The following is a 13145-nucleotide window of genomic DNA, read 5'->3' as shown; positions in this document are numbered from 1 at the left end:
ACATGTCATTCACCCTACATCTCAATTACCTACATACCAAAATCAGGAATTACTCCGCTATGATTTCCAGAGTTACCAAAAGGGACTGGGGCTTGAAGAAGAGGACACTCTCCCTTTTCTACAAGGCTATTTTCATCCTGGCTCTGTCATACGCCACAGATGTGTGGTACAACAAAGCAATCACTGCAGTAAACAAGGGAAAGCTAGACACCATACAGCTCTCTATCCTCCTGACTATCTCCAGAGCGTGTTGTACGGTTAGCACCCACGTGCTACAGGTCCTCGTTGGATCCCTTCTGCTGGACCTGGAAATTGTGTGCTGTGGGCTGCTTAACCAACTTTCCAAAGGAAGAGTGGCCACCTGCATTGGCTTCACCACCAATCCAGCAAACAAAACAAGTGCTGAAAAGAGGCGGCTAACCTGTTGAGACCTGGCAGACCCGATGGTCCGACTCCCCCAAAGGAGCCATAACATGGAAATTCTTTCCAGATGTACATCGGATATACCCAAGCCAGCCTGCATTGTTCGCTCCAGGCCTCCATACCACCTTTCTCTTCACAGGACAGTGGGTCCTTCAGGAGGAAACTCCACGACTTTGGTCTCTCAGATTCATCGCAGTATCACTGCAGAGAGGAAGAAACCTGGGACCACCTCATACATGAATGTCCTACCTACGAGGACCTGCTCCGCATCCTCATGATAAAGACCCAGTTCACACTCAGGAACCAAGAACAGCTTGTGTTGCAAGATAAGGAACACTACCGTGCCTTCACACTCTTTGTGCAGGAACTCTTTTCAGGACAAAAAAACTCTTCCACAACCATAGAACCACAGACTGACACCTAGTAAAGCTACTGGCATGGCTTCTCAACAAGTCTACAAGCCCACAATGATCAGTCCAAATCCAGCAACTCTTAAGAGACAATACACTACAAGAACCAGAGGAGAGAATAAGAAAAGAAAGAGAAAGAATAAAGTACAAGGCAAGAAGAGAGAAACGCTTTGAAATAAAGAAAGAAAAACATATTGACTGTGACAACCAAACCTGGACGGGATTCTGTCCCATGCCTCAACATTCTGGTGGAGCTTAATTTGAGTGCAGACCCCCCCCCCTACTAGCTATCCACGATCCCACAGCACCTTTCCTGGCCACTTTCATTCCCTCTCCCCAGTAGGGGAGGGGATGGGGAGTCTTTTCTGTCTCCTCGCCAACCCCCCTTTCCCCCCTAAGGAAGTCAGTGGGGCATGGGCCTGCCCCACTGACTTCCTTGGGGGTGCCTTCTCTATTGCCCCCACATTTCTGTCTTATCCCTCCAGTCTTCTCCCCCCCCCCCATCTTAATGCAAGCAAATGCCCCACACACCTAAATTTAATATGTTAAAATTAACTTTTGCCCATATTTTTAGACCTTTCCAATTGAAATAAAATTAATTAAATGATTTTTTTTTTTTTTTTAGTTCATAGCCACTGAAGGAAATTAGGTGCCAGGACCTGCCAGAGTAAATAATTGTAATACTAGTGTACCTGGTCTGCCTCCACGGGGTGAAAGTGGGGCAATGTTGGGCCTCAGCAGGGTGTCCAGCAGCTAAATGACCCAGATGAACAATGGTACACAACACTACACATGTACAATATCCATACACTTAAATCTCTGGCATTTCCAGCAAACTGGCATACCCATCACAATGCAAGCAATGCAGAGAGGGGGGCAAACCCCTGGTGCCACTTGACACCAAACGCACTTTACCACCTGTAGTGCTGAAATGCACAAAATCCACTGGAAATGGTGCAATACCAGTGGGCACCAGCAGTCCCGTTCTCAGGTTGCTCAAACTAGGGAGCCAGAAAAAAAAAAAAAAAAAAAACCTGTGTAAACCTAGTAATTATTTTACTCAGAAATTCTGATATTTTACCTTACCTGAATCTGAATCTAACTTTTAGATATCACAACACAAGGAAATTTAAAAGTTAAAACTTTTAACTATATACGAAAGCATTTAAAGGGATACCTGATGGCAAGTAGTCACAATGAAACCACTGCTACAAGACGCATGTTGCTTTTCATCACTTCCGTTCAAAGATACATAGCAATAAAATACATCTCTACAATCTTCTACGAGAAGAGGTGTACTGGAAGCAGATGGTAAAGCCGGTAGCATCAACAGGGAAACAATAAGACTTTCTCTATAAAGTATTGATTCCCACGTAGTCAAATTCAGAAAAATTTGATCAAAAATTTAATGGTGATGATGATTGCTATGAACAACCTCAATAAGACTATTAATATTAGGTGATTCAAAATGACGTTACTAAACTTGAAATATTAACATTTCATGAGACCATTGCCACAGAAGAGCATGGTGATCCTTGTCATTCTCCCAGTCAAAGGTTCTTAACAAATAGAATTCTTGCCGTTCAGTCTTCCACAGAAGAGATGTACTGGATGCAGATGAGAAAAACCTCTAGCGTCAGGATGGAGGTCAACAGCCGCAGTGAGACTGTGCCTGTATAATACATAATTTCACAATTCATCACTTCCCACGCATTCAAGTCTAGGAAATCATTTGATCAGAAAATTATGGGTGATGAAAGTTGCTGTGAACAGTTGCAATGAGACTGTGATGGCATGATTTATATTATCTAATCCAAAAGTGGCATTTTCGAGCATTAGTTTCAATTTTATATTGAACTATGTGGTGTCGGATCAGTATGGTATCTATTTCCAGAGTCCAACAAGCAGGAGGTTACACGATTCAAATAATGAACTTAAGAGGTTTATTTTATTTATTTTATTTTTTCCCAAGTATTCCAAGGTCTTCCCTCCTAGTATTGATATTTACATTTACATTGTTTACTTGATATTTGCCTTATTTACAACAAGCGTATCAAGGCATTCCAATAAATCACATTAGGCTGTTTTGTTCATTAAAATGCAGCTCATGCAACTTGTACACCAAATTGATTTCAAATTAATTAACCAAGCTGGTAAAACTTTGTTCATTTTCTAGAAGGATATGAACATTATCCACTGATAGGTTAGGGACCCTATTTACAAGATGTCATCTTTGTTTCAAGTACAGTGGACATAATCTTGAAACTGTGAACTACCTCGAGCTGGTAGTTCGCGCAGTGTCCGACAAATGTCGAGTATTGATGTGTTCCCCTCAAAAATTTAAAATATCCCATGGTGCACAGTTTGGGAACCGCAGACTTAAAGGATATTTGCAAGTAAAGGCATAGTACACCGGTGCCTTGTGGCCTTAACTGCTTTATTACTTTTAACACACAGCCACCAACCACAATTAAGAAACCCTCAACACTCTGCTGATTCTTTATTAGTTTCTGTTATTCAGTATTTATTTCTGTGCTATTTATAGTGGGTAAAAGGCAGTACAAAATTGGACTTTATATGCAATACTCAGTATTGGAAAGGTCAGAATTGTTTAGCTTTGAGATTTGCTTAATTTCATTCATTAGGAAAAGATTAAAAGCAGTTTCAAGCCTTTTAGTAAGCTTGAAACTCCTTGTAATTATAACCGTATTGTAATCATCTTAGTAATATGAGGATTATAGTTGATCCTGTTTGCAGTAAATGCAAGTTAATTGAAACTGCCAATTATTTTTGTTATTAAGCAGAATGTACTAATTAAAAATATTTGAGGGGGAGCATAGAGAATTGAGCTTCAGGCAAGCTCTCATAGAATACAAAATCATTTGGAATCAGGGAAAATAGAAGTGTCTTATTTGTGGTATGTATTAGTATTGACAAATGATGTAAGAAAACAAGTTTATACAGCATCAGCCAAAAAAAAATCCATATTACCTATACAATCCCTCCAATAGTTTCTCTAGTTCCTGAATTCATTCAAACTACCACTTCTAGCATTAGTAGAGGCATATGATGCAAGAAAGCAAGCTTATTCAGCATCATCCAAAAAAAAAAAAAAAACAAAACACACCACTCCCATTTCACTCCTCCGTTCGCTCGAAATACCTGTCTAGTTGAGCCTTAAATTTGTTTAGGCTATCAACTTCAACAACAAGTGATGGAAGTCAGTTCCACCAACCAACCACCCGCTGGCCAAAGGCAAATTTCCGCACATCTATCCGACATCCGTCCTTCCTCAATTTGAATTTATGCCCTCTGAGGTGATTATTCTGAGCAAGATGAAGAATCCCATTGGCATTGAGCATGCTCAAACCATTCAAAGCCTTATACACCTCTATCAGATCACCTCGCCGGTGCCTAGTCTCCAGACTCTGTAATTTGCAAAACTTAAGCCTTTCTTCGTAAGAGCAACCCTTTGTTCCATTCACTAATCTTGTTGCCCTTCTCTGTACCCGTTCCAGCAGCTCTACATCCTTCTTGAAATATGGCCTCCAGACCTGTATACAGTACTCAAGATGTGGCCTAACCATTGCCTTATACAAGGGAATAATCACCTCCTTATCCCTGCTAGAAAAATTCCTGTATATCATTGACAAGACACCATGAGCTACTCTTGCAGCTTGTCTGCACTGCTCAGAGAACTTCATATCTGCCTGCACAATTACCCCCAGGTCCTTTTCATTCTCCACCATTGTCAGTGTAGTACTGCAGAGTTGATACGTTGCTCTGGGGTTACTGTTTCCCATATGTAGTACTTTACATTTGTCAATGTTAAACTTCATTTGCCACCTCTCAGCCCATCTGTTCAACCTTTCCAGATCCTGTTGCAGCAGCATAGCATCAGTGGTGTCCTTAACAACCCTGCCAACCTTTGTATCATCTGCAAACTTGGACATTAAACTTGATATCCCATCATCAATATCATTCATAAACACCGAAAACAACAACGGACCCAACACTGAACCCTGAGGAACTCCACTAATAACATTAGTCCACGTTGAGCAGTGTCCATTGATTACCACTCTCTGTCTTCTGCCACTCAACCATCCCCTTATCCATAGCAGCAATTTGCCTCCAATGCCACACTGCTCCAATTTGTGCAGCAGTCTTCCATGTGCAACAGTATCAAAAGCCTTTCTAAGATCCAAATATATAATATCAAAGTTATTCCCTGCATCCAGTTCTTTTGTGACTACATCATAGTATCCAATCAAATTGGTCAGGCAAGACCTGCCCTTAACAAAACCATGCTGCGTCTGAGCTATAACTGAATTCTTGTCTAGATGATCCTGTAGTGCTTCTTTAACCAGTGCCTCCATTAATTTACCTGGAACAGAAGTTAAACTAACAGGTCTATAATTACTTGTGTCAGCCTTTGATTCTCCTTTGTGAATTGGGGTTACATTTGCACATCTCCAGTCTATGGGTACCTCCCCTGAGTCCAAAGAAACTCTCATAATTATGGCTAGGGATTTGCTTACTTCCTTTGCTGCCTCCTTTAATATAACTGGATAGATCCCATCCACCCCAGGTGCTTTTTTTATGTTTATCCTCAACAATCTCTCCTCCACTTTCCTCTCAGTTATTACAAAATCATCCAGCTCACTGCCAATGTTTACTTTACCTACATCATTCTTCCTGAATAACTCCTCATGCGTGAATGTAGATGCAAAATACTCGTTTAGATTGTTAGCCACCTGAGCAGGATCCTCAACTGTTGAACCATCAATATCCAGTGGACCAATCTGATTCATCCCTTTCCTTCTTGATTTTAAATAGGTAAAGAACCCTTTTCTGTTTTTCTTTGCATCCTTTGCCAAGGATTTTTCGTAGTCTGCCTTTGCCTGCCTAATCTCCTTTGTGACTTGGTTACAGACCAACTTATATCTATCATAGGCTTCCATGTCACCCATTAATTTGTATGTATCCCATGCATTTTTCTTCTCTGCCACATGTCTCATTAGTTCATTTGACAACCATTTAGGCCTAAACCTTGAACAATAATTCTTAGTTGGTATGTAAAGCCTGGTAGCCTCCAAGATTAGTTCCTTGAATGCTTCCCATTTTGAGTTTGCTGTTGGTAACATCATCAATTGGTCCCACTGTATAGAATTTATATACTGTCTCAGACCATCATAGTCGCCTTTACGAAAACAAAAACCCTTCCCTTTACCTCTGATGGTAGTTACCTCCTTGAGTAAATCCCACTTCAACACACTGTGATCACTGCCACCTAGTGGTTCATTTATCTGCAGATTCTTAATGCATGAAGAATCACTACTGATAATCAGATCAAGAGTATTGCTCCCTCTTGTTGCCTCACGAACATGCTGATGTAGAAAACAATCATCCAATAAATCCACAAAAGCCTTGCTAGTGTGTGAGTGACCAACCCACAAATTCCAGTCAATATCTGGGAAATTAAAAGCCCCCATTATAAGACTCTCTGATTTACTGGCCCACTCTATTTCCCTGTACAATATCTTATTATACTCATCAGAGTCATTAGGCCTATAGCACACTCCTGCTCTCAATTTTGATTTCCCTATGCTTATGTCACACCAAACTGACTCGACACTGCCCTGTCCATCGATGTCGACTGGCTTCACTTCCTTGGACTTTGTGTTTCTTAACTAATAACATAACCCCTCCTCCCCTCCTGTCCTGTCTATCCTTTCTATACACATTGTATTCCCCAAATTCCAGTTCCGCATTCCTTATATCTGTGTGACACCACGTCTCTGATATCCCAATAATATCTGCCTTTGATGTTTTGAGCAATACCTCAAATTTATTTAACGAACTCCTAGCATTGGTTTACACGCAGGTATACATGCACCTGTTTCTATTCTTGGCTACCCTAACACAACCCATGTGTTTACTTGTACCGCAATGACTCCCGGCAGTCTCTGAAATATCCTGCATCTTGTTTTTCAGGCTTCTGCAACAGTTGATGGAAGCTTGTCCTAACAATCAACCTCACCGCTCCATGTGCATAGTCTGAGCAAGAGAAACAATTCCATCAGTATGGAGTTTGCTCAAGCTGTTCAAAGCCTTAAAGACCTTGATCAGATCACCTCACATTTGCCTAGTCTCCAGATGATGCAATTTGCAAAACTAAAGCCTTTCTTTTTAAGGCACCCCTTCGTTCTGCTCATCGGTCTCATTGCCCTTCGCTGTACCCATCCCAGTGGCCCCGAGTGCCAAGCGATAGTTCCCAAGCGATCTTTATAGTGCGTTTTCTAGCGTTTTTCCTAGAGTGAGTACTAGTGCTTTCATAAACCCTCCACCGCTCGCAACGTCACTGCTGACCGCTCGCAACGTTACTGCTTCCCTCGCTGAGCAACGTCACTGCTTCAACGCTAGCAACGTTACTGCTAACCCCGCTTGCAACGTTACTGCCATCGCTAGCAACGTACTGCTCTCTTCTTCTGCTGATCGCTTGGTCACTGGTTGGCACTGCTCCTGCCTCCACGTGGCGGGGTCGGTAACCTGGGAGAAGGAATTCCCTCTTCCAGGGCTGAAAGGAGCAACGATGGATTGTGATGCATATCCACCGCTAGAGCCCACGAGCTCCATACCTGTCAACTCTGATTCAGAGCGTGACTTGAATCGTCCGAAGAGACAGCGGACTGAAAAACAGAGTGCAGATATGCCAGCATTTCTAATAATGCACTCATTATCCACACAACCTGTAGGCAAGTTATCGCCATTTCTAATACAGAAATGTTTAGAATCGGTTGTTGGATCTCCTAAAATGGTGAAGCGTCTTCAATCTGGAGACCTTCTAATTGAAGCTTCCAAGCCAAGCCATTCAGAAAAATTGTTAAAATTGACAACTTTTAACAGCATTCCAGTGTCAGTTACGCCACATAACACCCTGAACACCTCTAAAGGCGTCATCAGCGAATGGGACTTACTAAATGTCTCTGAACAAGAAATAATACAAGAGCTTAGTGATCAAAAAGTGACTCATGCACGGAGAATCATGACTAAAAAAGATGGCAACCTACTACCAACCAGGTCCATCATTTTAACTTTCAGTACTCCGACTCTTCCATCTTCTGTTAAAGCAGGTTACCTAAATTGTAAGATTCGTCCTTACATCCCAAACCCCATTCGCTGCTTTAAATGTCAGAAGTACGGTCATTCTCAAACAGCATGCCGAGGCGATGCTGTGTGTCCTCTTTGTGGTTCCAAGGAGCATTCTCAAGAAGACTGTACAGCTTCCACTCCTGTTTGCCCAAACTGTAAAGGAAGCCATCCTGCATTTTCTAAAGCGTGTGACCTTTGGAAAACAGGGAAAAAAATTCAAAAGTATAAAGTGGAGCATAAAGTCACATACCCTGAAGCAAGAAAGCAAATAATGCTAACCATGCCTAGCCGATCATATGCATCGGTCACAAAAAATAGCCGCTCAGCTGCAACCCAAACAGATGTCTCCATCGAACCGAATATTTCCTTTGCCGCCTGGGCCAAAACTGCGCTAACTTATAATAAGAAAACTACAGTCAGTGAGACCAGCAACACCCCAATCAGCATCCCAACTGATGCTATCTCAACCTTGCCAGAAACAACGAAATCAGCTACTATTGAAAACCAGAAGAAATCGAAACCAAGGATTAGCAACATGGAAATGGAGGTTCAGTCAGAGGATGAAGAGACAGTACTTGAGTTACATGCGAATGATACCATGGATACAGGACGCCCAACATTTCCCAGAAATGAAAAATCGAAACTAAGCAGACAGAAACCTTCCCAGAAAAAACAGTCAGATCAATCTTCCTCCAATAAATCCAGCAAATGAATAAATTCCTTCAATGGAACTGTAGAGGATTACGCAGTAATATAGATGACTTGAATGATTTACTAATACAAACTAAAGCAATAGGTGTATGTTTACAGGAAACCTTTTTATCACCACAAGTTTCTCTGAAAATTAAAAATTATTCTATGTTTAGGCGAGACAGGGATTCTGACACTCCTGCTCGTGGTGGGGTGGCTATTCTTATTCGAACTAACATACCGTCAAGACATCTCCAACTACAAACCTCTTTAGAAGTTGTAGCGGTTCGGATAGCAATGGGAATATCGTTAACCCTTGCATCCATTTATATCCCACCGAATTATCCTTGCTCCCAGATTGAACTTGACAACCTTATCACACAATTGCCACCTCCAGTCTGTTTACTCGGCGATTTCAACAGTCACCATCCATTGTGGGGATCTCCCATCATGGATAGGAGAGGCCAATTAATAGAAATGTTCCTGGATAACCATAACCTGACTCTGTTAAATTCTGGCTCTCCAACTCATATTCAACTACCTACAGGTAGTACATCAGCCATAGACTTATCAATATGTTCAGCCTCTCTTTTTCCAAGCATGGAATGGTTAGTGTTAAATGATCCATTGCACAGTGACCATTTTCCTATCATCAGTTCAATTCAAACACAGACGGTGTCATGTCCTAAAGGCCGCACTTCTTGGAACTTTCATAAAGCAGACTGGAAAAACTATTCAACTTGTGTTCTACTTGACAAACTATATGTACAACAAAATCGTATTGATGACGTAACTGATCACATTACAAGCCACATATTATCTGCAGCAGAAATTTCCATTCCAAAATCTAACCAGTGCAAGCGGGTACACCAAAATCAGTGGTGGAATAAAGAATGCTCCAAAGCGAAACGAGAAAAAAATCATGCCTGGAACCAGTTTCGCAAATTTCCAACTACCGCCAACCTCATTATGTACAAAAAACTCAGAGCCAAAGCAAGACAAATTAGGAAGACAGCAAAACGTGACTCCTGGATTAAATTCGCCTCAGATATTAATAAAAATACTGACACTCGAGTCATTTGGAGAAAAATTCAAGCTCTGAATGGGAAATTTCTACCGCAGCAATCTCCAATAATACAATGCAATGGGCAGGACTTATCCTCTCCTACTGACATTGCAAATGCTTTAGCCGAATCTTTTTATAACATTTCTGCCTGTTCCTCTTATGCGATCTCCTTTCAACGCAGTAAAACTGATTCAGAACGTCATAAGTTTAATTTCACAACTAGACTTTCACTTCCATATAACCAGCTGTTTACTCTATCTGAACTGAGAGAATCTTTGAGCAAATCTCCGAACAGCGCAGCAGGACCAGACGGCATTCACTACAATATGCTGAAGCATCTGTGTGAAGCCGATCTCGGCACACTATTACTCTTTTATAACCGGATCTTCTCTGAAAATACGTATCCTCTGTCATGGCGTCATTCCTATATTTGTGCTATTCCAAAACCAGGCAAAGATCCTTCTCTAGTTGAGAATTACAGACCAATATCATTGACAAGCTGTCTGGGCAAAATCTTTGAAAGGATGGTACATAAGAGGCTCACCTGGATTCTAGACTCCGAAAATCTCCTTTCTGATCACCAATATGGCTTCCGTAAAAACAGGTCCACCCTAGATGTACTTGTAAAAATTGAATCAAACATTCGTAATGCCTTCGTGAGAAAACAACATCTAGTGATGGTCAACCTGGATATTCATAAAGCATTTGACACCACATGGCGTCATGGTATTATTAAAGATATGCATCAGTTGGGGCTGAGAGGACATCTCCCTTTAATAATTCAGAACTTTTTAAAATTGCGTACATTTCAGGTCCAATATAAAAACATGCTGTCAACATCTCACATTCAAGAAGAGGGTGTCCCACAGGGTTCCATATTGAGTCCAACCCTATTTGCGATTAGGATCAACAATATTTTGGAAGAACTTCCAAAAATGATTGAAGTATACATGTATGCTGACGATCTCACTATATCCTGCCAATCGCAAAGCATGAATACTATCGAAAGGCAGCTACAAATTGCTTTAACGAAAATTCAATCCTGGACCTTAAGAAATGGATATAATCTCGCTGAACAGAAAACCACCACCACTCATTTCTGCAAACTTCGGTCACTTCATCCTGATCCAGAGCTAAAGATAAATAACGTGCCAATTCCTCTTGCTCACAATATCCGTTTCCTTGGTCTGATACTAGACAGGAAACTGAACTTTCAAGCACATGTGGCCTATCTTCGTACCATCTGCTTGAAGAAATTGAATATCCTTCGGTGTGTGTCATCCATGTCATGGGGTGCTGATCGTCATACTCTCATCCATCTGTATAGAGCTCTCATCAGGTCTCGCTTGGACTATGCCTCTCCAGTATATGATTCAGCGAGGAAAAGTACTTTAGAACGACTAAACACCATCCAGCACTGTGCTTTGAGAGTCGCTCTAGGCGCATTCAGAACTTCCCCGGTTCAGAGCCTGTACATCGAAGCTCATGAACCTCCCTTACATCTTCGCAGAAAATCATTACTTCTGATGTATGCTGCAAAAATCCGTAGTCTGCCCGCTCATCCTTGTTGGAGATGTCTCTACAATACTGAATGCGAGTCATTTTATATCAGTAAACCTAATGAAAACCGACCTGCTGCACTTAGATTTAAGGAACTGGCTCAATCATGGAACATAGATATCAGCAATATATTTCAGGACAAAACACCACCAGATCCACCCTGGGAAAATATCTGTGCAATATATGATGACTACTTTCAACAGTGGGGAAAGAACACGCTGTCTCCTTCCAATATCGCACAGTTACATGCAACTTACACTCTTTCTAATTCAAACGCATGTGAAATCTATACAGATGGATCAAAAACCGAGACCCAAGTAGGTGCTGCTGCAATCTTCCCAACATTTAGCACTTCTGTCTCATTGCCAATAGAATGCAGTATCTTCACTGCTGAGCTCTATGCTATAAACTTAGCTCTGGATCACATTATTGAACAACTAATTCCGTCTGCTTTAATATTCACTGACTCACTCAGTGCTGTCTCTGCCATAAATACTAATACCAAATCCTCTCACCCTGTAGTAAAACAGATTCATTCTAAGTTACTTGCCTGTATGAAATTGAACCAAACTGTGACATTCTGCTGGATCCCAGGACATTCTGGAATATCCGGCAATGAAAGAGCAGATCATGCAGCCAAACAACCAGAAACCACTATTTCGCAGACTTTTCAAGTTCCATTTACTGATTACAAACACATTATCCGTAAAGCATGTTATAACAGCTGGTCATTAATCTGGAAAGGTTATCCAGGAAATAAACTTTACCAAATAAAACCGGAACCAAGGCTGTGGCAATCCAGCTTCAGAAAAAACAGACGAGATGAAATAATTTTAGGAAGGCTAAGGATTGGGCACACTCATCTCACTCACCTGTATCTATTAACTAATGACAGCGCTCCCCAATGTACATCATGTCAAGTACAACTGACCATTCGACATTTGTTAGTGGACTGTCCCCACTTTCAAACCATTCGTTTAGACATCTTTAAGTCAATTTCTAATAAGCAGTCATCAATAAATTTATTACAGATTCTGGGAGATGATTTTAATCAAAAAGAACTCTTTACTTTCCTAAATCGTATAGGAATATATCATAAAATATAGCTATCACAATTAAGCTGATATTCCATATTAACCATTAGAAAGACACAATATGGCCCTAGCAGCCTATGTGTCGTTAAAAACAACAACAACAACCACCCATCCCAGCAGTTCCTAATCCTTCCTAAAATGAGGCATCCAGACCTATATGCAGTACTCTAAATGTGACCTGACCTTTGCTCTATTCAATGGGATAATCATCTCCTTATTTCTGTATATCATTGACAAAACTCCATGAGCTCTCACAGCCTGTCTGCACTGCTCAGAGAACTTCACATCTGACTGCACAATTACCCACAGTTCCTGTGGGTAATTGTGCAGTCATAAAATAAAATTGTGTGTAAAAAAATTTAAAGAATATCCAGAAATTATTTTTTCCCCCATTTCTCTTATTATTATTAAGTTTAGGTCAATGATATATAGATATTTTGCCAATAGGAACAAGTGGGGTGTGTTTTTTTTTTTTTTTTTTTTTTTTTCCCTTTTCCCCAACATTGTATAAGCTTGCTTCCTTACATCATTTGCCATGCTAATTCTGATAATTATTTTGGTGCAGTCTAGCACATACACTAGCTAACCAGTTTACCGATGCTTTGATTTTTATGACAAGTAAAATATGCTAGTTGCCAATACATCATATCGTACATTTGACTACTTGTGTAAAGAAATTACTATTATTATCAGTAAGTTTTAAAAGAAGATGAACAGTTTCTTGGTGTAAATTTTTGTATAAGAATTCTT

General features: G+C 40.7%; 1 protein-coding gene across 2 annotated transcripts in view; it reads left to right on the top strand.

Moving 5' to 3' along the window:
• Nucleotides 1-13145, top strand: part of LOC150076374 (CCR4-NOT transcription complex subunit 3-like) — a 370933-nt gene that overhangs the window by 301351 nt on the left and 56437 nt on the right. The window lies entirely within an intron of this gene.

Source organism: Mastigoproctus giganteus, chromosome 13, assembly GCF_048544385.1.
Source record: "Mastigoproctus giganteus isolate SK-2022 chromosome 13, ASM4854438v1, whole genome shotgun sequence".
In the NCBI taxonomy this organism is placed as follows: Eukaryota; Metazoa; Arthropoda; class Arachnida; order Uropygi; family Thelyphonidae; genus Mastigoproctus; species Mastigoproctus giganteus.
This window is presented reverse-complemented; position numbering and strand designations above follow the sequence as displayed.